The sequence below is a fragment of the Mustela nivalis genome, assembly GCF_964662115.1.
Source record: "Mustela nivalis genome assembly, chromosome: 1".
Taxonomy (NCBI): Eukaryota; Metazoa; Chordata; class Mammalia; order Carnivora; family Mustelidae; genus Mustela; species Mustela nivalis.
In genome coordinates, this window is record NC_139020.1 from 118565295 (window position 1) to 118593144 (window position 27850).

At 49.7% G+C, this 27850-nt stretch overlaps 1 protein-coding gene across 1 annotated transcript in view; it reads left to right on the forward strand.

The window, feature by feature from the left end:
- Positions 1–9706: 9706 nt before the first annotated feature.
- The window catches only part of SEMA5B (semaphorin 5B), a 114252-nt gene continuing 96108 nt past the window's right edge, over positions 9707–27850 (forward strand). Inside the window, exon 1 of the mRNA XM_082747158.1 lies at positions 9707–9912. The gene's annotated coding sequence lies outside the window, so the exon portion shown is untranslated. The remainder of the gene's footprint in view (positions 9913–27850) is intronic.

Genomic DNA, 27850 nt, shown 5'->3' on the forward strand with positions numbered 1-27850 from the left:
AACTCTTGGTTCATCTTCTCTTGGTTATTGATGAGTTTACTGATTTCCATCGTGTCCTTTTCCAGGCTGGAGAATTCTAACCTTTATGGCCTGTCTGCCCTCCTCAGACCTCAATTGTTCTATCTCCTTTCCTTCTCCAGGGTCAGAATATCCCTTCGGAGGTTTGCTGACTAGAACTCACCACGAATTAATGAGGGGAGGATGTATGGTGTTTAGAGAAACGCAAGGGTGTAAACTCATTCTCAGTCTCCGCCCCCACCCCTTGTGGATGCCTGTCCTCTTGGCCTGGAACAAAGCAGCCCTCCAATTCGTGTCTTCCAAAGACACAAGCTCTTTCCTGGCTTTTGACAGAGGTGTTAGTCACAAAGTTTGGATTTGCTTATTTTTAAACATATTTACACATGCATGTTAAATTCATCTGTCCCTTCCCCACCAATTTACACACGGCCGGTCAATAACAATAGTAATTAACACTTAGTAAGCTCTGAAAATGCCCCAGGCACCGTGCTAAATGATCAGTATCTTTCTTAATCCTCTCTGCAACCCTCCGAGGTAGGGATTATTATCACCCAGTTTTGAAGACGAGAATACTGACAAGCAAACTATTGAGAATATTGAGAAATTAGAGTATTAAGAAATATTGAGAAAAAGTAACTTGATCATTGCACAGCTGGTAAATGGCAGAGCTTAGACTCAACCCCCGAGAGGCTGAGATTTTTCAACCTGAATGTTCTATGCAGTTAACTGGCTGTAGATTAGAATCATCCGGGAGTTTTTGAAAAAAACACCAATTTCCCAGCCCTCACCTCACAGGACAGTGGAGTCAGACTCTCTGGAGACTGAGGTCCAGGATACAAATAGCCATAAAAACGCCCCCAGGCAATTCCATCCTCAATCCAGGATTGAGGACCATTGCTCTGGTGCCTCCTACTGTCAGAGCCTGTTAGTTTATTTCTACCGTATCCAGATAACATGTAGTCATTTGCTAGGTGGAGGTCTGTCTTGTGACTTTCCCCTCCCTCCAGAACATGCATATACATGTTAAATCTGGTCAGTCTTGGCATAGATTCTTTTGTTGTGGTAGTGTTGGTGTTGGTGATAAAGTATACATAATGTAACATTTAGCATGTTGACTAATTTTTTTTTTGTAATTTCCTTTTTAGGGGAGCCTGGCTGGCTCAGTAGGTGGAGTACGCGACTTTGGTTCTCAGGCTGTGAGGTCGAGCTCTGCGTATGGTGTAGAGATTGCTTAAGTCAATATAAACTTCAAAAAATGAAAAAAATACAATCTTTAAAAAATATGTATTTCCTTTTAAACATATAAACTGGATTATCCTATCTATATTGGGTTGCCCTGCATTTTTAATTGTGGTGAAATACACATGACATAAAATTCACCATCTTCATGATTTTTTAAATGCACAGTGGGGTGGCATCAAGTACATTCCCACTGTTGTACAACCTTCACCACTATCCATCTCCAGAACTCTTTCATCATTCCAAACTGAAACTCTACACCATTAAGTACCAACTCCCCATTTCCCCATCACCCCAGTCCCTGGCAACCACCATTCTAGCTCTACTCTTCTAGGTATCTCGTATGATTGGAACCAGACAATCTTTGTCCTTCTGTGTCTGGTTTATTTCACTTCGCAGAATATCTTCAAGGTTCACCCATGTTGTAGGGTGTGACGGAATTTCCTTCCTTCTTAGAGCTGAATACTATTCCATTGTACGTCTTACCCCATTTTATCTCTCCACGCATTGCGTCCATACTTGGAGAGGGAGTCTGAACAGGGCATCATCTGGAGAGACCAAAATTTGCTCCTAATTTTGTTCACTAATCTTAAGAAAAGAGACTTCATTCCCTCCTGTAGCCACAGGGCAACTTAAACTTTTAAAAGAGCCTTTCTTAGAGAACTTAGTCAAAAGTTTTGAAAAAGTCTCAGTAGATTATAGTTATTTCTCCTTTCTATTTATTTATATATATTTTTTACTGTCTCAAAGAACTCCGTCAAGTGGGTCTCTTCCCTCCCCAGTGTCTGTCTGCTCCTCCATTTTCTGTGTGGTCCAGGCAATTCCCATCATCAAGAAGCCTTCCCAGACGCAGCTCCACGGGCTCCTTCTCCCTTGAGCCTGTCTGCTGTTGACTGCCTGCAGCAGCCAATCTGGCATTTACCTGCTATTTACTTCTTGCATGCACCTCACATTCCCAATAACACGATCATCCCCTAAGAATTGCTCATCCTCTGCTGTCTTCTCCGGCCTCACTGCAGAACTGAGCAAATAACAGAGGGGGGAAAATTCTTATTTAATTGAAATGAAGGAGTCTGCTGCTCCTCCCTGAGAATTGGTGCCTCTCAGCCAATGTCTGAGATCCGAGCTGCCCCCGGCATCACCAGGTTGCCTTAAGGGCACAGATCATGCCCCTGCATTTCCCGGACTTGGGGAAGAGTCAAGGCTAAGCCATACTGGAGGTGGGGTTGCGGTGGCAAAGTTCTCTTTCTCAGGCCTTCCCCATTATTCACTTGGCTCCTGCTCCCAGCTCTCCTGGGCATGCGTATTCCTGCTTCTATTCATTCCAACCCACTCTGTCTCCATTCTCCATCCCGCACTCCAATCCCTTAGATTCCTACTTCATGCTGCAAAGGTAGACATGGTTTTTCATGACTTTTTTGTCATCTCTGCCCTGGTCAAAGTCTCAGCGGCTTGTAAGAGCTGTCCTAACAGTCTCTTAGCTGGCCTCCCTCCCCCATCCACCCACTGCCACCCAGCTGAACCCATCAAATTCCTGCTCCAAACCTCAGATGATACTCCTTACATGGCCGGTAGGATTAAATCCAGCCCCCTTCCATGGCATTCAAGGCCTCTCCAATCTGGCCTTGCTCACAGGCCAGACAGACATCACTCCCTACTATATATCTCCTAGTGTTCAATGAATAACAATGTATGGAATGATTCTTCTCTTCGGGCTAGTGTTCTGGGACCATTTTGAGTAAATAATAAGAAAGTGTGCTCAGTAAATAAATTGAAAGGAATGATTGTTTATCCCCACTCCTGCAAAAGTGCTGTTAGTTTATGGGTTACTTGTCTAGATAAGGCATTATGCCAACCTATTGTTCCCCCAGTGGGAGGATTTCTGAGGTCACTGAACATCAGAGGAGAGATGTTTTAGTCAGGGCAAAGGAAACTTTCTATAACCTCTCAACCAGGTTAGTGGTTTTCCATGCCCACTCAGGCAGCAGGTCTCCTTCCCATTCCTCCTTGTTTCCTGTCCAGAGGTCTGGCCCTGCTCAGGTCCTCTTAGGGCCAGGCCTGGGTCTCTTCTTGGTTACAACTTGGGATCCTCGTTTTAATAGGATTCAGGTCCTCCTTCTGGGAACACTGCCTTATGTTTCCTTGGCCAACATCCATCCTGTCCTGATCAATATGGGACCTCTGTGGCTTCACCTTGATCTTGGGAGAAAATCACAGACCCAGATCTTATGTTTTCAAATGTCTTTGAGAAGAATGACCACACTTTATGTTCTTCCTTGAATCCTAATGTCCTGACAGTGACCCCTGCTTGCTGGCTTAGAGTTGAGTCCTTGACTCGTCCATTGTAGCTCATGCACTGAGAAGTCTGGTGTCATCTGTTGGGCCAACTGTGCCTCTGTCCTTTCTTCTGCTCTTCACACCCCTCCCATACCTCACTTCCTCCCGACTCATCCGCAGGCCAGACCTGACAGTATTTGCTGGGACAACAGGAAAGAGGAAGGTGGAGAGGCCCTCTTGAGTGCCTGGGGACAGACATGTGATTCTTCTTCGGTGTTGGTCCCAGAGCGAGCTACGCAGGGAGCCTTCCTCCTCTCTCACCACACCGTTGATTTAGGAGACATGAAAATGGTGTGTGTGTGGGGGGGGGGGGCAAGCATGCATGCACACACTCACTTATACATGTTGCCAGAGACAATGCGTGAGGATAAATATGTGATGGCCTGGAAGGGGATTTACTTTTTCAGGAGTTGAGAAGAAAAACCAGAACTGTAACACAAGAAACAAAAATGATGCCAGGATGAGGGGCGCCAGGGTGGCTCAGTGGGTTAAAGCCTCTGCCTTCAGCTGAGGTTATGATCCCAGGGTCCTGGAATTGAGCCCTGCATGGGGCTCTGTGCTCAGTGGGGAACCTGCTTCTCTTCCTCTCTCTCTGCCTGCCTCTCTGCCCACTTGTGATCTCTGTCTGTCAAATAAAGAAATAAAATCTTTTTAACAAAAGGATGCCAGGATGAGTATGTGCATGTGGGATTAGTGACACTAGAGGTTCTGGGTTTTCAGAGCTAACTCTACTCTGTCTTAACTGTGTAGGTCAATAGACCTGTGTGGTTAAGTGGGTGGAAAACAATTAATATATTTTCCCCTCTTATATGCATTTTCCATTAAAAAGTTTTAAGCGCAAATATAGATGTTAATTAATAACCAGTTGGAGAGCACAGTTTAATATGGGAAAACCTAAGCTCAAATCCCTACTCTGAAAATGACCAATTTTGCTATCGTGCCTCAGTTCTCCTACCTGTAAAATGGGGATAATAATAATTCACACAAATAATTGTCATTGCACAGTTCTGTTTACCAAGCACCATTCTGTGGGCTGGGATGATAGTAATAAACAGATCAGGCAATGTCTCTACTTCCGTGGAATTCATCTTCTGGTCAGGGAAGACTGACAATAAATAGGTATGAACAATGTTGGGTGATGATAGTGAAAGGGGTTTGCTATTTTTGAAAGGATAACAATGTATCTCTAATGAACTGATATTTGAGTGCAGACTGAAGGAAGCGAGGGAATGACCCAGATGGGTATCTGATGGAAGAGCTTCCAGGCAGAGAGAACATCAAGTGCAAAGGCCCTGAGGTGACAGTCTTAGGTATTTTGGAAATAGTGGAGAGGCTGGTGGGGCTGAAGAGAAGTGAAGGAGGGGAGAGTGGTAGGAGATGGTGTCAGCAAGTCCTTGTGTGCTTGTTAAGGATGGAACATTTCATCTGGCAAGCTGGGGAGCCATGGGAGGTGTTTGAGCAGAAGAGTGACAGCATCTGATTTAGAATGGCTTCTATGTAGAGAATAGACAGTAAGTACAAAGGTGAAAGCAGGAGGAGCAAACAACCAGGTGAGAGAAGACAGTGTTTTGAATTGAGGTGTTTGAGGTGTTAGTGGAGGAGGGGGTGAGAAGCAGTTTGTTTCTAAAAGCATTTCAAAGGTTGAGACCATGATAGCTTATGATAGCTTGGGTGTGGGTGTGAGATGACTTCAAGATTTTGGCCTTGAGGAATTCTAAGAACAGAGTTTTTATTTACTAGATTAGAGAAGTCGGGAGGAAGATCTGGCTTTGGAAAAGAAAATTGGAAATTAGGCTCGGGGAATGTTAAGTTCGAGATGTCTATTAGATGTTCACATAGAGGAGAGCAGCAGATAGTCAGGTCTGTACATCTGGGTCTTAAGAAAAAGGTCAGAGCCACGGATAAAACCTTGGATGTGATCAGCACAGAGGTGGTGTTTACCACCATGGAGCTGAGCAAAATCATCTAGAGTGTCAGTGGAGCTCTCCCCTTCGCAGGAGTGTGAAGGTCAAAAGATATCAAATGGAAAATTCTTCTGTAAGCTGGAAGTGCTCTACACATGGAAAAGGCAAAGTGCATAAATACGGTAAAGAACGTAATTGTAAAGAGTGTCTGCAGAAGGGTGAGAATCATAGCAAGGGGACCTTGGAAAGCAGCTGACCCACCCCTCACTTACCCTCTGTTACCCTCGAGGACCTGAGGTCAGAGAGGTTAAGAGGCCTGCCCAAGGACAGTCAGCTCATCAGTGGCTGAGCCGGTCCTACAACTGAGAAGCCCTAACTGCTGGTGCAGTGCTCTTTCCAAACACCACGCACCTGCTCACATTTACTGCTTCAGCTCTCTGAATCTGTTAACCGGGGCCAAGTAATTCTTCCAAAACAGAAATCTAATTATATCGCCTGGTGCTTTCATACATGCTATTTCCTCTGCCTGGAATACTCTGCATCCTCCTGCTTCTCTGTCTGGCGAATCCCAGCCCTGTCTCCATTCCCAGCCCTGTGCCATGAAGACTTCCTTGCCCTGCCGAGTGGAGCTGGTCCCTGGCCCTCCACGGGCCTGCGGTCCTCTGGCCCTGAGGCAGTCCTCAGATTTGCTGTGATCCTGCCTGCTTCTCCCGCCTGCTGGTGCGGCTCAGACTCTCTCCTCTTCCTAAGACCTCTCCACCCAGCCTTAGTGAATGGTGCTTAAATGTTTGGAGAGGAAGGAAGGAAGGAAGGAAGGAAGGTCTTTTCTCTTGCATTAGCTCAGGACAATGGCAAAGCTGCCATTTAGTGACACTTCAGTTCCTCTGACCTAAGTGTGCTCTTGGTTCACAAATTGACAATGACTGGTGGGGTGGGGAATGTCTTTTTTCTTTTCTCTCCCCAGGCGCAATAAGCAGGTGACTGGGGACCAGGAAACTATTCAGACATTCTAAGTGATGGGTGACTTCTTTTCAATTCTCTCCTATCAATATATGTGTGGCTGTTGTTTGTTTCCCTTTTGCTACAAGGGCAGACTTGTGCTTGTGTCTGGGCCGTGTAACAGGTGTGTATACATACATACACACACCTCTACACGCCTTCCTGAGAGAGGCTGCACTCTAGTTTTCCAGAGGGACCGAAGATCTCCCAGAAAAATGCCCTACGGTGGGAGGCAGGAGGCGGTGTTGTGCTCAGACTTGTCATCCTCCAGCTGAAAATTTGGACTTACTTCTTAACCTCTTGGCAACTTAGTTCAAGGTTAAGTTTGGAATTTCTAGGTCAAGTGTGAATTCTAAGAACTCCTTTCCACCACCTATGTTGACTGCTCTTTAGCATGTTTGTTTTGGATAATTCTGTATTAATTACTGTATTTGCATTCTACTTAATTAAGTACCGTTCCGGTAGGTAGAGAATTACTTCTAATAGAAGTCATTACTGTACAGGTTATTGCCAAGTTTTAAGGAAGGGGACGGAAGGTGATGGGCATGCTGTGGTGATGGGGTCAAAGCCCCAGGTTTTGTTCCCAGTAAATGGTCAGAGATCCTGATAGGTTGGATTTGTCCAACTCAGGAGCTGCCTGAGGCCTGTGATGAGCCAGGCTAGAAAAGCAACTGTCCTTTCCTGAGGTTCGGACTTCTGAAGCTCTCTTTTATTGAGAGCTCTTGAGTAATCACTGTTAATCAATACAATACTGTAGGACACAATTAGGATTAATTAGCCCAGCATCCCAAGCAGCTCTGTTCCTCTGTGTGTGTCTCCTTGGTGTCTCCCCTTCTTGGCTCCTCCTTCCCCTAGAAAGAAAGAGTCTGACCAGTGTCCCCCGTCTCCTTGCTTCCCATACTGCATCAAGTCCCTTGTCATTCATTTACTCATTCATAATGTGGAGAGGGAGAACCAGGAAGCGGCATGAAGTGATGTGGGAAAGGCAGAAAGATAAAGCAATCAGAACATGGTAGAGAAAGAGAGGGAGGGTGAGAGAACATGGTGAAGGATGGAGATGATTTTTATTAGCTTTCAAGAGAGAGCTGCTGCCACAGAAACACTCAGAAGGCATTTTGTCTACTCTCCCAGCAGACAAATGGGAAACTCTCCGGCTCACTCCTTACCCCTGCAATACATGGAATATTTTCCTCTTCTTGTATTCATTAAAGGGTGTCTATCTATTGTACACATTTATGTTTTTGCAATGACAACAGTTTCATGATTCTGTAGGGAATGAGAATGGGGAGGTGGGTGTGGGGGAAGCAGATCTCACAGTGGTAGAAGGGTCTCAGGGGATCAGGAGACCTCCTCCCCGCCCCTAGCCTGGAACTCTGGGAGAATTGCTTTCCTTCTCTAGATCTCATTGTCCTTACCTATAATATAATAGATTTGGATTCAATGCCCTGTATTTCCCCTTCCAACTTGATTTCGACCCCTAATTAAATGGATCGCTACCAGACTGGTATGCCCTGACACACAACTTCCTTTTCTTCTCTTGTCTGTGTCTCTCTCTTCTTGTCCAGAGTGTGTCTTACTTTTGCAAGTTCCTCTCCATTCTGCACTTTATGAGTTCTGGCATTTCTGTTGCCCTAGAAAGTCTTTATTTCTGAGATTGTGCACTGTTTCCCTTTTTACAGCATCCCATAAACTCCCTTCTTGGATTCTTTCTTTCCCCTCATCCTGGCCAAATTGCTTCTCATCTAGTTAAGGGGTGTGTGTGTGTGTGTGTGTGTGTGTGTGTGTGTGTGTGTGTGTAGGGAAATGCTTCTCTGGGGCTCTTATTGTCTCCATCCCTCTGCTTTATCTGGGATTTCCTTTACCCAGAATTTCGTTCTATAAAGTGATTCACTCTAATTCTTCCATTTCCGGCATATTCCAGAAAATATTTTAATGTTTTTCTTCTTCTGGCTTATCCAGTTTTATTTCACAGTTCTCTTTGGTTATCTCTTAAAATCACACTTCTCCATGTTTAATTTTTCTGGTCTTTTGTCTTTATCCTTCATTCTTTCGTTGTAAATCTTAGGTCACCTCTTTAAATTTTTAAAATACCTTTTTTTGTTCAGCAGAGGGCTCCCTTCCCATCTCTCGCGCAGCCCGGGCAGATAGAATCTGAAGCCCCCCGCCCGCCTCCCCGTCTCTCCCTCCCGCTTTCTAGCCATCAGACGCTAGATACTTAAACTTGTCAACAATCAGCCCTGATGCGTGATCTCGGTAAACCTTCGCTCTTAACCGAGAACACCCCTCTGCCTCCCGGGATCGCTAATATCCGGGATGCCCTCCCCAAGTTCCTGAGGTTATTTCATTCACTGCAGCTCCTACTGTTCCTCCAATCGTTCTGTAGGGTAGGTGTTGCTAACCCTAATTCACAGTTGAGGAAACTGAGGCTTGGAGAGGTTCACTCAAGGTCGTGTCCAGTGTAAAGTTAACCCTGATCCAGCCAGTTTTGGCTTTACAGTCCAGCCCCACAGCCTCGCCTCACTCCCTTCGACTGCAGTTTATTCCAGATTTCTCCTGTTTCGTACGAGATTCTTTCTTTCCCACTTTCAATCCACAGGCAGGAAGATCGTCTTTAGCTAACAGGGCTGGAGAATTTGGGAGTCGGGTGACGGGGGTGGCGGGGTGGAGGTGGGGGTGGGGTTCCTCAGGCTCCAAGGGTTGGGCGGGCAGGGTTCGGGTGAGCTGACACCCCGGAGAAGTCATGTTAGAGATGGGGGATGTCACCGAGGACAATAAGGCAGGATGTAGCAAAAGGTAGCAAGTGCTCAGGCGGACCTGGGTCTCGCCGTTCGAACGCCGGCTGCGGAGCGGGACTTGTGTCCACCCCCCGTGCGGCACACACTCGGCAGGCCAGGGGCGGGAGTCGGGCTGAGCCTGGGGACGTTGCGATGCAGGGCGCCCCCTCGCGCTGCTCCGCGCGCCTCGGGGCTGGCGGGTGAAGCGCCGGCCGCGGCAGGTCCTCGCCAACCCCCTCCTCCTTTTCGCTCCCGCTCCCTCCTTCTCTCCCTTCGCTCCCAACTCCTCCCCCACAGCCTCTCCCCCCGCTCCTTCAGCTCCCTCGGTCTTCTCCTCCCCGCTCTCACCCGCGCTCCGGGTCGGGAGCTAGTTGGAGCGCGGGGACTGCTGCCAGAGCCCAGCTCCGCGGAGCCGGGCGGGTCGGCCGCGCGTCCAGCGGCTGCGGGAGCAGCCGGAGCGCAGCGGGCGCGGGCCCGGGTCCGGAGTGCACCGGGAGCACCGAACCCAGAGCCGGGGCCGTTCCGGCGCCGCCGCCCCATTCCCAGACGGGCTGCCAGCCTTCCTGGTTCGCCTCCGCCGCTTCGTGCCACCGGGAGCCGGGAGCCGCAGAGAGCCGGGCACCTGTGCTCGCAGCCCGGAGGTGAGTCCCGGGAGCCCCGGGCGTTTCCCCTGCGCGGGCTGGGGCTGCGAGTTGCAAACTTCAGCAACTCGGGTGGGCAGAGGGGTAGGGGCCCCGAGGCTCCAGCAAGTTGGAACCAGGTGGGAGAGGCCGCGGGCGGGAGGAGAAGGGGGTCCCTGTGCTCCCTCGCCCTCAGAGCTGCCGCTTTCCCGCCGCCCGCCTGCTCCGGGTCCGGGCGGCGCGGGGCCCTCGCGGGGCCGCGGCCAGGGCGTCTGGGTTGCAGCCCTGATGAGGACCCGCGGCCCGGGCCTGGAGAAGGGGACGGACGAATGAAAAGCTGAGAGAGCGCCGGGCAAAGGCGCTGAGACTGGCGCCGAGATGGAGGCTCACGGAGGGCCGACGAGTAAACCGGGTGGAAGGAGAGTGCGGGCGGCAGCGCGCGTGGGAACGCGTGGCCCGCTCGGAGTGTGAAATCTCACGCTCGCCGGCGTCCCCGCTCCGCCGCCGCCTGCGGGGCCCCCACCCGGGCTCTTCTCAGACCCCCTGCCCTGCCAGGGCCCCGCAGAGCCCAAACTCTGCCCTGCCAGGCCCCACACGCCGCGGCCCGGGAGCCCCGCGCTCCCGCCTCGGCCGGTGGAGAGAGGGGTGCGGCGGCGGGAAAGGGGGACGCGAACGGCGATTTCCTGATTTATTTTTCTCATGGTAATTTGTCTTTGTGGTTGGGGCTGCTCATTCACTTTCTGCTCACGTCGTGCGGGAGATCCAGCGCGGAGGGAGGGAGCGGGGGGCGCTCGGCCACAGGGAGGGATGGAGACAGGAGAGGGGATCCGGGACCCGCGCGGGGCGGGAGCCGAGAGGCAAGTGGCGGTAGGACGCGCGGAGGAAGAAGGCGAGGCTGAGGCGACCCGGCCGAGCCGAGCAGCGAGCCCGCGGCCCGGGCCGTGGGGGAGGTTGGGGGGTGGACAGAGCCGGCTCCTTCGCCTGCCGCAAACTTTAAACAACGAGGAGGAGCCACCTGAAGCGCGGTTCCTGCCTCCTCCCCATCTCCCGGTGTCCAATCCCCGGGTCATCCCGCCCGCCCAGCCGCCTCGAGCTGGAGTGGGCCCCGAGTTGGATGGGGACGGGTAGCCGCTGGTCTCTGCCCCCTCCTCTGCGATCCCCTCCAGGCTTTCTGCGGTGGGGATGGGAGCAGCTGGAGCTGGGAAGGGCAGCTCACCCTCGGGATGCGCTCCTTCCCAGCCCTAAGCCTGAGCAAACGCAACTGGCCTTGGAGGCTTGGAAGCTCGCCTGTGTCTCGACCCCACCACGATCTTACCTTTTCTGCCTCCAACCCCCATCTTTTTCCTTCAGCCCCTAGCAATTCCAATCTCCTCGCACATTTTTCAGGCACCCCGCTTCCCATTCTCCCCATCCTCCCACTTTGGCCTCATTTTGCTCTGAAGGCAGCAGCGCCTCTCCCAAGCGCCCTCCATGCCCGCCTCTCCGTCCTCCCCACCCCCACTTTCCCTCATCTTTTAGTCTATTCTTTCCCATCACTTCTCACCCGCCCTTCTTGTTGACATTTAAAAGTGACCTCTCACCCTTTCTGAGACTGGATAGGTGACCTTGAGGGTGGGGCAGGGGGAAATCTTGAGCCTGAGAACTGGACCTCACAACTAGGAAAAGGGGAGCAGGTTAAGAAGCTGACTGGGAAAAACGGTCAGTATCCTGCCCCAAAAGTCGACCCCCAACCGAGGAGAAAATGGGAGACTATATCAAAGAGGGAGGGGGGTGTGCCACTTGGTCCACCAGAAGACAGTTTGGGAGACCTGCTCAGCAGGAAAGGCTGCCTCTCTCCGAGCCAGGAAAAGTGTGTATGTGGTGGGGGAGGGGTATCAACAACTACCAACACCAGTTTGGGAGGGGGGTGACAGATATTCCGTCTCTTTTCTGTTTCCAGGGAGTAAGTTCAAGAGCTGACAGCAGTCAGCATTATCATCACTTGGACATCAAACACTTTTTAAGTACCTACTGTGCTGGCTGCACCAGACTCGGTGACTAGAGATACAGAGCGGTCCAGGGCTGAGCTCATAACCAGAGAGGCTGCTAAATTCACCAGTTTGATTCAAAGAAGACATGTGTGTATTTGTTTGAGGAGGGGAATGTGAAAGGGGAAATCCATAGGCAATACAAAACATCAAGGACTTGGTGCCAAATGGTGACCTAGGGCATAAGAGAGTACTGTTTGAAGAAAGCTCTGGGACTCAGGGGGGACCAAGAGCTGGGCTTGTTGACTCTGCCTCCCTCCCCAGCAGCTGTCTATATCTGGAGGGTGGGAGAGAAAAGGGAAGGTCAGGAAGGGGCTCCCTTTCCACTTCTAGAGCCAGACCAGGAAGACAGAGAAGCTGAGAGGTCCACCCTGGTTCTGTGGCTTGATCTCCCATTCAGGACTGGTGGATTGACAGAAGTTTTCTTTTCTTTCTTTCTTTTCTTTTTTTCTTTTTTTTGCGGAAGCTTTTTTGTTTTGGTGTACCCTTCTTGGCTTGTTTGAAAGCCCCTCAGTTTGTTACTTCTTGTTGAGGCTCAAATCTGGAAGAGGGCTTGGAGATTGTCCATATCGGGGGGGTCACAAACTCTGATGCCTACAGAGGGCAGGCAGGGAACAATGTGCTGATCAGGCAGTTAGAAAGGCTGGACAACTGGATGCAAAAAGTCAAATTGTCCAAATAATGGTCTAAACAAAACCAATGTGTTGCCCTTGGGCAGTCATATTGCCTATATTTATAGATCAAGAAATCAAGATCCTGAGAAGCATTATCTCTTTGTGTGTGTGTGTGTTATCGTGTCTCCCAGCACCTTGGGGATTGGTTGGAACAGCCCACAGTCTCTTCCCATTTCTGACCTGTTGGACTCCCAGCTCGCTCTCATCTTCAGGACCCATTAGGATTCTTCTATGATGACTTCTCTAGATGATGAGTTCCTTGAGGGCAGGGAGTCGTCTGTCTTCTGTAAATCTGAGCATTTCACATCTACTGATGCAAGATTCCAGATGCAGAGCCAGGATTGGAACACCTCTGCCAGTCCCTACTTCCCCCTCCCTTCCCAGCACCCTAGGAACCCAGTGAATGTAAGCCAGCTTTGTTCTTTCCAAAGGAAGAAAATCCAACCACGACTTTTTGCTTCCCCTAATGCAGTAAACCTTATTCAGGGTTTAGATAAGAAAAATCTAGAACCTCACCTAGGGGATGTTCAGGGATCCCAAGAAATATCCAGAAAGTCTTGAGCCTTGAGTGTGGGTATAAAAAAGGGAAGAGGAACCCCAGCAATGGGGAGAGGGGTGGCAGACATTTACAGATTAGCTTGGCAAGGCTGAGGATTAGTAGATAGAGTATGTGCCCTTGGGAGGAAGATGCTGTTGAGTCCAATTATTTTGAACATTGATCATGACATTCTTGTTCTTAATCTTGGTAACTCTCTTACATCCCACTGGGAAATTTAACAAGGTAGCAACTCAGATCACTACCGTATAATTAACCAGTTTACTACTTTCTTTGAGGATGGAGGTGATAGAATGGGCAGAGAGGGCAAAGGAAGTTACCTGATTAGAAGTGCCTGCCACCATGTAAACCTTAAATGACACTGGGCTGAGCCCCATGCCTCCAGCCTCCAGATGTTCCCTAAGATCCTCAAGTGCTAGCATTGTTATTGCCTAGGTGCAAGGTAGATGAGAACAATAGTGGCAGTAAACTCACATGTTCACCATTTACTAAGCACCTCCTATACGCCAGGCACTGTGCTAGAAGCTGTGGATATTAGTAAACAAGACATATCTTTGATCTGAATGGAGGTAAACCGATATGACTAGGAGGACATAATGACTAGCCTTGCCTCGACTTCTGTGATGGAATTTACTGTGAGGGTTTTTTTTTCCCCTCTTTTCCCTGTAGGTTTGTCTGGGTGATCTGACAGCTAAGGTGGAGTTGTCCAAATGACCTGTCATCCAGGGTTTGTGGCTGGCAGCTCTAGGATGCCACCACCTCAGATCGTCCCTCGGTTCCTCAAATTTCTCATTCATCAAGGGGGCTGAATACCTACCTTGTACCTGTGGTGTACACAGAGGCATAGCCAGGCACCTGGAGATGTGGAGATGAGAACTGTTGGGAGGGAGTGTTGGTTAATCTTCAGAGTCTGAGCCCCACTGAGACCTGAGACCATCTTTCGCCTCACCCAGGCACCTAGATCATTAGTCTGTCTTCACTGACTGGTGACTCCGTGTGTGTGTGTGTGTGTGTGTGTGTGTGTGTGTGTGTGTTGGGAATAGGTACCTCTAATGAATGAGTTCTCTTCATGTTCAGATCTTTGCATATTAGTTTAGCCACAGCGGAGCTGGTCTTAAATCTACGACAAAGCTTAACTAGCTTGGTCTTAAATACAGGAAAAGAAGCCAAAGCAAGTGGCTTAACTAATGGAGTTTCATTGAATTGCTGAATGGAGCCCTTCTTTTCCAGCTTGTGTGGGCAACACCTGAATTTCACAGTGCTCTACCTTTGTGAACCTCCCTCTCTCCGACTTTCCATTTGATAACACGTGGCTTAGCTAAAGAGATGGCTCAACAATGGGTAATCTGGAAGGGGATCTTTGCCTATGCCATTCTCTGTCTTAGATGGAGGACTCTCCCCCAAGGCTTTCTTTTCGGGGGGGGAAAAATTCCCTTATAACTGGCTTGAATGCTAGAAAGTAGCAGGGAAAAATTCCAGCTGGGAGCAGAGTTCTGACAAGGAAGCAGGGTGCTGAATGTTCTGTGGCTCTGCCGTGTCACTTTCCTTTCCTTCTGCTGTAGTGCTTTGCTTTAGTGAGCATGAGAGATGAAAACCAAACCTTTGCAGAATGCACTCTTTAATCCTGACATTCTCACCAGTGAGAAATTACTACACTTGATGGCTTCTAAATGGAAGGGGAAAAAAAATGAAGAAGAAGGTGGTTCCCTGTCTAATTTGCTGCTGGGCACAGGGAGGAAAGCAGGAGGAGAGACCCCTGGGATGGAGACCAGGCTTGGGAGAGTTTGACCTTGAGCACACCTCCCAACAGTTGGGCTGTTCAGCCTCCTCCAGTCTGACTTGAAACAGGAGGACAAGGATTCTGTTGGGCTGTTCCTGAGCAAATGGAAGCTTTAAAGGCAATGCTGTATGTGCTGAGTTGAGTTGTGCCATGACACTGCCCTCATTGATCTGCGTTTAATAAGGATGACTTAATCAGACTTGCACCTGGAACTCGTTTGAATTTGAAGCCTTGTCAATATTATCAGAATATCTTTGCATTTGAACCAAGAATGTCTCTGGCTGGGCTCTTCTGTGATAAGAAAGGGTTGGTACAAGAGGATGGCTGGTGACCATCTGCTCTGTCAGTCCACTGCGGATCATATCGGAGCAGATCAACAGTTTAAATTCCCAAAGGAGGAGGCCTAGAAATGAGGGAGTCTGCCCCATTTGAGCACCTCTGCTAGACCTCGATTCCCCATCTGTGAAAACGAGGAGGTCAAATGGACCCTAAGACTTTCTGGCCCTCCAGTTCAGCCATCTTGAATGGAGACTCCAGTTACTACTAGATTTTCCAGGAAAATCTTTTTTTGTGGCTCACTTGTGGAGAATATTTAGTCTAAGACCAGTTTCTAGTTCCCTCCAGCCCCACTGCTGGTGAGACACCTGACTGCCGGTCCCTTCAGAGGGTACATGGTCCTTTTAGCCTCTGCCTGAGCCAACACCATTTGCAAGGTAAATCTGCTGCATATTAGGTATATGCATGTGTGCGTGTATGTGTAAACATATGCATACACGTCCATGTATAAACATAGATGCGATGCATTGCAAAGCGGTGTTATCATTTGGCCATCTGCGATTTTGGATTATCCACAGCTCCGTTCACCTGCTAGAGTTGATGTAAGGCTGCCCCTAGAGAGAATTTCAGGGAAAGGGCTGGTGGGGTAGCAATTTAGATCCATCCCTACTTGCTAACCCCACTTTTCCTCCTGAACCCCAACTCCCTCCATACTGCCCTTATCATTGTCCTGAAGGGCCCCCAGGAGCTCCCCTTTAAGGAGTACAAAAGAGCTTGCAGTTGGCTCTTAATTATTCAGGGATGGATGGATTCAGTGTGTAAAGCACCCGACCCAAGTCTGTTCTTTCCCTTCTTTTGGTGCCTGGGGTAACCCTATACCTGTAGTTTGAAGCTGGGGGAGATCTTATCATTTAATACAAACTTTTGTTTCTTGCAGCTTGTTCCTTCTGCTCCTCTTCCCTCAAGGTGCCCGGAGGAAACCAGGAGCCTCTGAGAGCCCTCCTCCACCTAGAACAGACTGCCTTTAAGGTCTGCACATTGCTCTGTTGACCAGGGTGTGTTTCTGCCCCAAAGCAGGACAGAAGAGGAAAATACCACTAGACTAAGTCTAGCTTGTACAGGGTCAGGTCCCTATAGGTTTCCTGGGATTCTGGTTTTCTTCCCTTCTCCTGTTCATAGAGCTAGCTGGGCCCCCTCAGGAGTCTCCGTGGAGAGTAGGATCCTTGTGGTGAAAACTCCCAAAGGGACCAGCTCCAAGGAGTACTTCTGGGAATGCCCTTCCTGGCTGAGGGGGCATTTTCCTTCATAGACCAGGTACCTTGGGGCCACCTGCTCCCTTTCTCCCTTTCCTCTAACTTACGGAGCAAGTCTCTCGGCATACGGGGCCCAGCCTGGAGAGCAAGGCTCCACTGACCTCTGTATTCAAGTAACAGTAGCCTGGCCCAGTTCAGCTCTAACTCACTGGTTTCTATTAGAATCACCTGGAGAGTTTTGAAAACCTATAGATGACCAGCCCCATCCTAGACCTTTTAATTAAGTCAGAGTCCCTGAGCAATTGATATTTTTTTGAGCTTCCGATAATGCAGCCATGGGTGAGAGCCACTGACCTAAATCTTCGTTCCTAGGCTCCCCCTGGACTCACGCCAATGGCATGCAGAATCTCTTTGCCCTCAGCCCTTCAGAACAGCCAGGTCCTTTCTAGTAGTTACCAGCACAGCTCCTGGCATTCGGTTCATAGCTACTGTTTGTGTTCCTGTGTTCTGAATTTAATGACTTTCTATTATAAGCTGATTGTGGGAGCACCCTTCCAGGGTAATTTCTCTGTGGTCATTTCTTCTTAAAAAGCATTTATAAAAGCAATGCATATTCCTTCAACATCATTGCTTATTTCCTTCTAGATATGTAGATAACAAAATTGTGATTGTACCCTGCGGTGCTCTGTAACCAGCCTTTTCCATTTCATAACATACTGAGAGAATTTTCCCGTGTCTTAAGTATTCTTCTCAAATGGGCTTTCTAATGGCCTCCAGTATTCCATCATATGGATATGCTATAATTTATTTAAAGAACCCTCTGTGAGTTGGACATCTAGGCTGTAAACCATTTTTTACTGGTTTAAATAATGCTGCAGTGAACATCCTTGTACGTAAATCTTTGTGCCCATTGATGACTATTTCCGCAGAACAGATTTCTAGAAGTGGGGATATTTATGCTTCCTTTTAACATGGACCTTCTAGACATTTTTGACTGACTTCCGATCACAATAAAATTTTTTCATATTCAGAGCTGAAAAAACAAACTGTTTTCACTGAACTCCTCTGAGCCCGCAAGCTGGCTGTTTCACCCCCACTTGACCTGAAGGTCAGAATCCATGCCCTCACCTGGTGCCTCAGCTCTACCTCCAGGTCTGTTCCACAAATTTTTGCTACCCCTCTCCAGGTGAGCTCCAAGTCTCTCCTGCTCCTAACACCCACCCCACCCTGCCCACATATTTAGTTTCTTCTTTCACCTGCTTGGCTTTTTCTTCTTTGAATTTCCAGCCCAGGAACTATCTACATTTTCTGCCTTCAAGCTATTGTTCCATAATAACAGCTATTATTTATTGAGCTGTTACTATGCACCAGGCAGTCTCTTACACTTTGTATACCCATTCTCTCTTTTAATACTCATGGGTCTCTCTGTGTGTATTCTGCACAAAGTAACTGAAACCTTGAGAGAGAAAACAATTTGCCCAAGGTCACCCAGTTAAAACATAGCTGAGCTGGGATTTAAACCCAGACTGCCTGATTTCAGAGCCTAGCCTCTTAACTATGTATACTTTGTATACTTTGAATGTCTGTATATGTGTGTATACTTTGTTTCATCCTTGGCTTATGGTATCAATACGTTGTTCACAAAGGCTCCGTCAGCATCCTATGGACACAGACTGTGCCTTTCTCTAGCAGAAGAGCAGTTCTCTCCTACGAATGGCAGGAGAGTGGCTATTTGTTAGGAACCCCTTTCCCTTTTTCACTTCCTTGATTCTGTCCTCATCCCTTCCTCCAGGTACCCCATGCCAGAAAACATTTCTTGCTTCCTCACTGACCAGCTGCCAAGATCCCAGCATGCCTTGCAGCTGAGCAGGCCCAAGTTTGACATATCCATCCCTATTGCAGCTTCCCTACCCAGTCAGAAGAATTTGGATGCTACTTGCCCAGTATGGCTTATAAAGCTGTCAGGGAGGCATGCTACAGCAATGATGAGGGGATAGGCAGTCTGACTTCTGTTGGATGTCAAATACTGTTTAAAGTGGAGGAGTGGATACATTTTTGTATTCTTGTCTCTTTTACATCATCCTTGCCCAACAGATAGAGAAATAGCAACTGAAACTATCCTTCTGATTTGATTCTGACCAAGAGCTAGGTGGTGATGTCATGGTGCTTGGATGAAAGACAACCACATCAGCCTAGTGTTAATAACAGCCAGAGAAAGAAATGACATGCCCACAGACCTTCTCTAGAATCTAGGAATTCTGATTTTAGGAAGTCGGATCTTGTGATTAGGGATTCCAAAAGGGAAGATGGCTTATGGCAGGTGAGATTCTGAAAAATGAGGCTTCACATTTTTATCCATGAGTTGGATGAAACTGGAGTAAGCGAGCTTATCAAATTTGTTGATGACAAGACTGTGATGGGCAGCTCCTATAAAAGACAGAATAAATATTCAAAATGATCTCAACAGACTGGAATGCTGGGTTTAAACCAACAAGATGAAATTTAACAGGGGCAGATGGAAAGTCACATTTAGATTGCACAAATTAATTGCTCAAGTTCATGAGGGGGATGGGGGCGGGAGCAGACTTGGTTTGGCTGCGGATCCTCAGGAAGAGATCTGAGGGGTTTAATTGTGCACAGGCTTTATAGGAACCAGCAGGGCGAGGGGCTTGCTCAAAACAACACCATCTTCAGTGTTACGAAGAGAAGTGCAGGGACTAGATTGGGTTCTTCCTGGTCATTATGTCCTCATCTCTGAACATGGATTTTAGAGGGGAGCCGACCAAGTCCAGTGTGCTACACGGAGGGCAGCCAGGAGGGGTTAGGGAAACCCAGCTACAGAAGGTCTGGTGAAGGGAACTTGTCCACTTAGAGGGGGAGAAAACCCTGGGGTCCTGGATGCTGACTGCCAAAGAGGCAGGATTTCCGGTAGGAGAGAACATAGCTCATCTACCTGGGAGAAGCGGGAGACTCCAGAGTGGGAAGTACAGGAAGCTGGATTTTTTTCAGAATGAGCATCTTCCCAACCAGATGGGTTGTGGTGAAGCAGCACCAGCTGTCAGTCTTGCTGTCCAGGATGCTGCTGGGGGACTCCCGTCCTGGAGACAGATGATCGACCCGGAAGTGAACCTCTATCTCTGTGTGGCTCTGAGTCTGGAGGACACCTGCTTCCTTTCCTGATTGCTCTGGAGCGGTTGTTCTCAAAGCCACGTCCCTGACCAGCAGCATCAGCTCCGCCTGGCACCTGCTGGGAATGTGAGAGTTCTTGGGCTAAACTCCAGACCTACTGACTCAGCAATTCTCAGGCCGGCACCCGGCAACCTGCCCTCTGACAAGCTCTCTAGGCCATCTGGATGCTCGCTGAAGTTTGAGAGACACGACTTTAGACCACACTAAGCTCTTCTTTCCGTTGCTGGGTGCTTGTGGCATTTCTACAACCCATAACACTTTCCTGGCGACGTAGTGTGGAAACTTGGAAGGAACATGGGTTTCAGGATGAAACAGACTTGAGTTCAAACCCAGCGTGACTGGTTTGTGTTTGCGGGTCTTGTATGAAATCCATTCCCTCCCTGAGCCTGCTTTTTGCACTGTAAAGTGAGGGAGGACTAGTTTAAGGGAAGATTACATGAAGTAGAGGAACTCCTGTATATAGCTTACATTCACTGTTACTATCATGTCATCCTGGGAAGGGTTTGTTTGCATAGCCATTGCTCAAAGGGAGGCCTGGGTGAAGCCTCCTCCATTTCCCCTTAGCACCCACCAGCAGAGCACTCCCTCAAGGCAGAGGCTGGCTGACTCTGGGTCTGCCAGTTTACTCCCCTTCTGGACAATGGAGAGCCAGGACCATTTTCCTTCCCGCCCCTATTCCTGACCTCATCCTCGTGAGCACGAGCAAGTCCATCCTTCCGGTGGCCTGGGTCTTGCCAGACCTGATATTCTGAGGTGTATGAGTCTAGCATGCAATTTGACTCACGAGAGCCTCGATGAAAGGACTTGGGCCCCAATAGTCCTCAGGAGCCTCTAAATTTACATGAATAAGGAACTTGAGTTGCTGGTGTCAGCCAAGCTGGGCAATTGGAATGGGTCCCTTGGAGCTGGAAGGTGCCAAGATCACCTCTGCAAGTCCCTACTGAGTGGTCAGTGGGTAAAGTCTCCAGTTCTTCTTGCCCACAAGGTGCCCATTCTGTTTTTGGACAACAACATCTAATAGAAAGTTCTTCTATTTCTTTGAAGTCCGTGTCTCTCACTGAGGGTTCCATCCTTTCTCATGTGGCTGTTCTAGGTGAACCCAGTCACTTCCATGCCACAGCTTTTCAAGCTTTGGAGACCAACTGCCTTCCCCACTCCTGTTAGTGCTCCTCTGACTTGTTTCTTCATCCCTAGGCACAGAACTCTGCAAGTCCTCCCATTTGTCTTAAATTGCGGTCACCAGGACCAAATCTAGTCTTCCAGGTGAGGGCCTGGCCAGCATACCCACATCAGTCCAGGCACCACAGCTTCTCTTCCTGCAGCCTCAGTTCTGCCCTGGCTATTTTTGGCAGCCACGTGTCCCTGCTGACTTTTACTGAGCTAGCAGCCAACCATTCCCCTCAGGTTTCTTTATCATAATCTGCAACTCAGTCCCATCTTCCAGTCGTGTCTTTGTGTTGCACCAGTTTGCTAGGACTGCTATAACAAAGGACCACACACTGGTGACTCCAACAATAGAAGTGTACTATCTCACGGTCCTGGAGACTAGAAGCTCGAGATCAAGGCATTGACAGGGTTGGTTCTTTCTGAGGGCTATAAGGGAGAGTGTTCCCCTAGCTTCTTGTGGTTTCTTGCCATGCCTTGGTTGATAGAAGCTTCCCCCTCATCTTTACCTTTATCGTTGCATGGCATTCTCCCTCTATACCTGTCTGCCTCCAAAGTCCCCCTTTTGTAAGGACACCAGTCATATTGGTTTAGAGACACACCTTACTCCGGTATGACCTCATCTTAACCAATTACATCTGTAACGACCCTCTTTCCAAATAAGATCACATTTGGAGGTGATGGGGTTTGAAACTTGAATGCATGAGTTTTAGAGGGACACAGTTCAACCCATAACAGCACTGTAGCCTTTTTGGTCTTGTGTTTGGGACTCTGTATTTTTCCTTAATTCATTTCATCTTGTCTAAGTTCAGTCCATCTCCCTAGCTGATTAAAATATTTCAGATTGTGGGGATGTCTGGCTGGCTCAGTCGGTGGAGCGCGCGACTCCTGATCTCAGGGTCGTGAGTTTGAGCCCCATGTTGAGTGTAGAGATTGCTAAAAATATAAAATCTTAAAAAGATTTCAGATTCTGTCTCTGGCATCCAAAAATCTACCAGTAGCTTCCACCTTCAAATGCTTCCCATCTATTGATCCAAGGAACTGCTAAGATCTTGAATGCAGTGGGATAATTCAGAGCCCTACCTGCCCCTGGACAGTTCTGTCCCAAGGGACTTGATCCATGGGCAAGCACCCTTGGGCATGATGTTGTGGGCCGGCTCTGTCCTACTCGTTTTCCCACCCTATAGCTTCCTTTCTTTAGCTTACATGCAACAATTTCATGACGAGGTTGTCAGATGGTTTCAAGATCAGCTCTCCCGGCAAACCCCATTTCCCTCGTCTACCAGCCTGGTGACCCTGTCAACAGAGAAGATGAGCTTTGCCTGACAGGACTTTATTACTGAACACACACTGCCTGCTCGCGATCTCAACCGCCTTTCCCCAGTGCCCACCACCCCTCGTTTATAGTCTTTGCAGGAATTTTTCTAGGGCAGCACATTGAGTTTCCCTCTGTGTGGTTTGCACAACCCACCCCAGACCCCTTTCTGGAAATGAGGGCTGTGTAGCCTGCCTGAGGCCTCCCAGCGCCTCTCATGCTTGCCAGGATCCTGTCAGGATTCCTGCGAGATCCCCACAGCTGCTCTCCGCCTCATCTGCCTGTACCCCGGGTGTGCGGCTGGGTCAAGTGGCTGGCTCTCGCCCTGGCTGCAGAGCAGCTGGAGTTCTTACAGGCTGCGCACCAGCCTCCAGCTTGGGCCTCCTGCACCCGACGCTCGGCTCCCCTTTTCCTTTCTGCGGAATCCCAGGTCCTGATGGGGAAAACAGAAGCAAAGCTGGAGGAAGAGCTGACGGCCCATTGGAGAAGTCCTCGAACCTTTGGATGCCGGATCCGTTCCCTTCGGCCTTCTTTTCCCTTCCGGCTCTTCTCTCCTTCCCCAATTCCTGTCCTGTCCTATAGTCTCTCCTCTCTTTTTCTAATTGGACTCTTTGACTCCTTGAGGATAAGACAGAAGTGAAGGTGAGGTGGGTGTATCAGGAGCTGGGCGAGCACGGGGCTCCACTGGGACAGCGGAGGGGGGCCGGGAGCGGAAGGCCTTAGACGCTCTGCTGAGGAGTCCCATGTGGAAGGCGGCCTGATCCCCACGGTAGGGCTTGAATTCTGGCTCTGCCATTTACTGGTGGAGTGACTTTGGGCAGATGATTTCTCCTCCCTGAGGCTCAGTGGCCATAACACCTGTTTCCGAGGGTGAGCGTGAGGACTGAATTAAATGAGCTTCTTTTTAGTAGAGCGGGACATCTGGAAAAGTACCTGGGGACTGAGGGTACCAAGCACACCTGCCCTTCTGCAGAGTGGACTGGGGAGCTGGAGGTGGATGTGGTGGGGGCGGGGGAGGCCCTTGGGGAGGCCCTTGGGGAGGCCCGTGGGGAGGCCGGGGAGGAGGTGAGGTCACAGGCTGGGATGAGGGCCATGACTGCCTGAGGCCGTGGCAATGGGGAAGAAGAAGTTAGTGTGAGAGAAAAGGAGAGGGAAGAAGCTCTAGGATTCTGAGCAATTTGTGGACAAGGATGCGGGTGTTAAGAGGATTTCCCAGAGTTTACTGAGAGCTTAAGTTGTGCCAGGCCATTTAAAAAGCTGTTTTCTGTATTTTAGCTCACAAAGGTCCCAAGAGTAAGTTTGACTTTATTACCTCCATTTTATAGGTGGCTTGACTGAGCTACGGAGCTAGTAGATAACTGTTAAGCCAATCCAGGCCTCCAGTTCCCAGCTCGCGCTCTCCTCCTTCCGACCGACAGGCTTCTCCCTTCCCCATTCCCTTCCAACTGTCACATCGCCCCCACCCCTGGCTGGATCCTGTCAGATCCTCGCCCCCCATCTCCTCTTCATGGTTGTGGGGTGGGTCACAAGGCCCTGCCCTTCACTAAGGACCCTTCTCAGGGCACCTTCCATGAAGCCCTAACTCACATCCACGTCTGTTCTTCCCATTCCCACCGTCAGTCTGTAGAAGGACGGATTTAAGTCAGAGCACAGGGAGCCCTTGTGAAGTACGAACTGCAGTAGATACTAAAACAGCTCGTTGAAGGCAACACTGGCATGACTTAGCTGGAGACCTTTAGGGCTGAGGTGGAGGAGCGGAAGAGGGAGAGGATGTGGAGAGGTGGTATGACTCCCGTGTCTGGACCTCTGGGAGGATGGCTTTGGATGCAGGAGGAGCAGCAGTGAGGTGCTCCTCTGGACAAGATGGCTGCTGCTCGTAATTAACCCGTGGCTTTAATTACACTTCACAGGCTGGTCCTGCTGAGAGAGAGGATTGCTCTGAGATTGTCACACAGGGCTAAATGTTGGAAGAAGTTTCCACTTCACAAACTCCTCTCCTGGAGTGGGCAGAGCCTGGGAGGACGGCTTTGCCTGGGTCTGGGCCTGGGGGTTAGGAAAGGGGGGCATGCCTGTGACTGTGGCTTGCCCTGTCCTGCGCTGGTCACCTCTCTGGGGAAACCTCCCTGACTGTGACTTATACTTCTGCTGGCAGTTCGGTGCTGTGGCCTCATTCAGGGGTTCTGATAGCAGGAAACAGGGAGCTGGGCAGAAAGGAGCACAGCTAGCCCTAGGGGTGGGTGAATGCCTCCAGCCCCAGGGATCAATCATGGAGGCATTTACTTTGTATTCACAAGTAACAACCACTAATGGGGGTCAGTCTCTCATTAAGCTCCCGAGGCTCTGATGGAGGGATTTAGCTCTTGGTTTACACCGGATGGAAAGACCTCAGTGAGGTGAAGAAATTTATCTAGCATGGCACAACTATATAGAAGTAAGGTGGAAGGATTTGAACCCAGGCCCCAGTCAACGCAGAACAAGTGCTCTTTCCTCCTGACGGTAGGGCTCTCCCAGAAGCTGTTTGCCCCTCCCCGTAGCAATCTCCTGTAGGTGGGGAGTGCCAGACAGAACCAGGGAAATGCACGTTGAGCTGGAGGGGGATAGGAAACTAGGGGATTCCGGCATTTGGGATAGGCAGTGTTTTCTGCCACAATATTGTGTGTGAGTGCTGTCACTGCTAGGAACCCCGGGGCTCTGGGTTTCTCTGGGTCTTTCTGGGTCCTGAGGAGGTAATGGGGAAGCTTTACAGGAAGCCATCCTGCTCTCCCATCCTGCTCAGCCGTGGTCTCCCTCCCCCTGACATTCTCTCTCTTTCTGTCTCTCCCCAACCCCCACCCCCAGCCCTGTCCTGGTTCTCAGGCTGTCCCTCTCCTGTGACCTCCCTGGGGCAGCTACCTCTGTGCCATCCTGAGCCCTCTAGTGACCACTCCCTGGCCTGCACCTCTGCCAAGTTCCAATGTCCTGGGCACTTTCTGAGCCTTCAGGAGAGAACCGTTGGCCCTGACTTACAAGCGTGTATGTGTCCTTCTATTGAGACAGGGAAGTCTTTTCACAGAAGCCTGAGGGAGAGTCTGCTGCCCTGTGGAGGCCCCATCTCTCATCCCCAGTCAGAGTTCATATTCCCATTGCTCTGGGGCAGAACTCCAGACTCCATCTCCTGTCATCCCAGATGTCCCACAGTGCTCTGTGTTGGACCTGAGCTTGCTCATGTGTGACAAGGAAGGCTAGACCAGGGGGACCATGTCTTGGGTGCTCAATATGCCTGGCATTCTGCTCTCCAAATAATTACCAGGGAACCATCCCAAGAGTTGTTCCCTCATTTTGGTAATGGGGAAACTGAGGCTCTGGTAGCTAGGTAACTGGTCCCAGGCCATACTGACTGATACCCTCTGTTTCCTTGCAGCCCTTGAGAGGGCTTGCAAGAGAAAGGGGCTCAGCAGCTAAGAGAGGGGCTTACTACCTCCCACCCACTTTCATTCAACAATGGCTTTTGGGCCTCCCCACCAGAGGCTGGGCTCCCAGGACCAGGCACCATGGCTTTACATTCAGACATTTAGCCCAAACCGTACCCCATATCTGTCTTAAAGATTTGGGGTGGTGAGGCTGAGATGGAGAGCCTCTCATCTCAGAAGCACTGGTAGAAATCAAGCTCCACTCACTGCGGGTCTGAGATGATCTTTCCATGGTAAGAAGACCTGTTTTGTGGGCCTGACACAAGCTGGTGCCCTTTGTGAGGGCGTGAAGGTCAGTGGGAGGGAGACGGGGCTTCAGACGCTGGGTGGTCTGTGTGCTTGGACCATCCATCCTTGCAAGCACTAAGGAAACTGAGGTTTTTCCTGTTGGGTTGGCTCTGATGGGACTGTGCCAAAATTCTTCCTGGTTCTAAACTCAAAACCTTGTGCAGTGTTTACACTGTGGATAAAAATGTTTGCAGTGAACGGGAGAACCACAGGGCTTGGAAAGATCTGGGATAACATCTAGTGTAGGCAGCAAGAGCTGGGATATGGAGGTTGTAGTGGGTCTGGAATTTCAGCCATGGCAGTCTGTGAACTTGGCTTCACAGCCGAGCCAGTCCTCCTCATTGAGTGACATTGATGAGAGATGGGCTCTTCTTCTTCTTCTTTTTTTTAAAATTTATTTATTTGACAGAGAGAGATCACAAATAAGCAGAGAGGCAGGCAGAGAGAGAAAGGAGGAAGCAGGCTCTCTGCAGAGAGCCCGATGTGGGGCTCGATCCCAGGACCCCAGGATCATGACCTGAGCCGAAGGCAGAGGCTTGAACCCACTGAGCCACCCAGGCGCCCCCGAGATGGGCTCTTCTGAGTGTGGGTCACAGTTGTTCTCAGGGTTTGGGTTTTCTTTTTAAGATTATTTATTTATTTATTTGAGAGAGAGAGAGAGAGAGGGAGAGAACAAAAGGCAGGGGAGAGGGGCAGAGAGAGAGGACCCCATTGAACAGGGGTCCTGATGTGGGGCTTGATCCCAGGACCCCAGATCATGACCTGAGCTGAAGGCAGACACTCAACTGACCTGAGCCACTCAGGTGCCCTGTTCTCAGGGCTTTGAAGGGACAAACTTCTGGAGCTCTCATTATCTGTTGATGATACTCACATTTCAGAATGAGAGGTGGACCCAGGGATACCTGGCCTCCATCAGGTGGGGAGGCTGAGATATGAGGAAATGTCAGGATTCCCACAGCCTCGCCACCCCACATAGGCGCCCACATGCGGCAGAGAAGAGCCAGGGCAGGAAAGAGAAGGTGGAGGCGACAACAGTACCAGGATCGAGCTGGGCACCCCCGAGTTTCCTGCTCGGTCGTCTGGGCTGACAGCTCTCCCCACAGCACAGTATGTATATATACATTTTTTAGAAATGAAGAGGGGGCCCCTGGATGGCACAGTCGGTTAAGCATCCCACTCTTGGTTTCGGCTCAGGTCACGATCTCAGGGTCATGGGATCGAGCCCCGTGTCATGCTCCGAGCTTATCATGGAGTCTGTTTGGGATTCTTTCTCTCCCTCTGCCCCTCTGGCTTGCTCTCTCTCTCTAAAATAAATATATAAATATTGAAAAGGAAGGAAGGAAGGAGGGAGGGAGGAAGGAAGGAAAGAAAGAAGGAAGGAAAGAGATTCTTCAGAAAGAATATGTCTCAGTCATACATGTAGTAAGAGGCAGTTTGAGATCCTTGTTTCCAATCCCAAACTCCATGCTATGTCCGAACATAACACATAGTATCTGCTCTCAGGGTGAGTATCTGGGGGGACTCTGTTGCCAGGCTCTCATAAGCCCTAGTGTTCTGGACTTTCTGAGGCCTCCCTGCCCCGTACCCCGCAGAGCTAGCCATATTGGCTACCTGCTCCATTTCCTTAAGGGTAAACCCTGACTGCTCGTCTCTAGATCTGTTCAGAATTGGACTTGAAGGTGCCCACCCATAGTGCCTGTAGTTATCAGCAGTGCCTCTCCCTTCCCTGGGCATCTAGGACACTCAGCAGGGGTGCTGTTCCTTTTCATTTCTCCAGCATGCTGGAGTGCTTAAAAAAGGCAACAATAAGACTCAGAATGAGTTTCAGAAAGAGAGGGACAGGATGCTTCTGGGCTCCATGTCAACAAAACCTCTTGGTTTTTTCTACCTTTGAGGTCAAAGTTGGGGGGAAAAGAGCCCAAAGCATTCCCTTTCTTGCTCTGGGCTGTCCTGGAACTGGCCAGAGTGGCCATTTGAGGAGGGGAGAC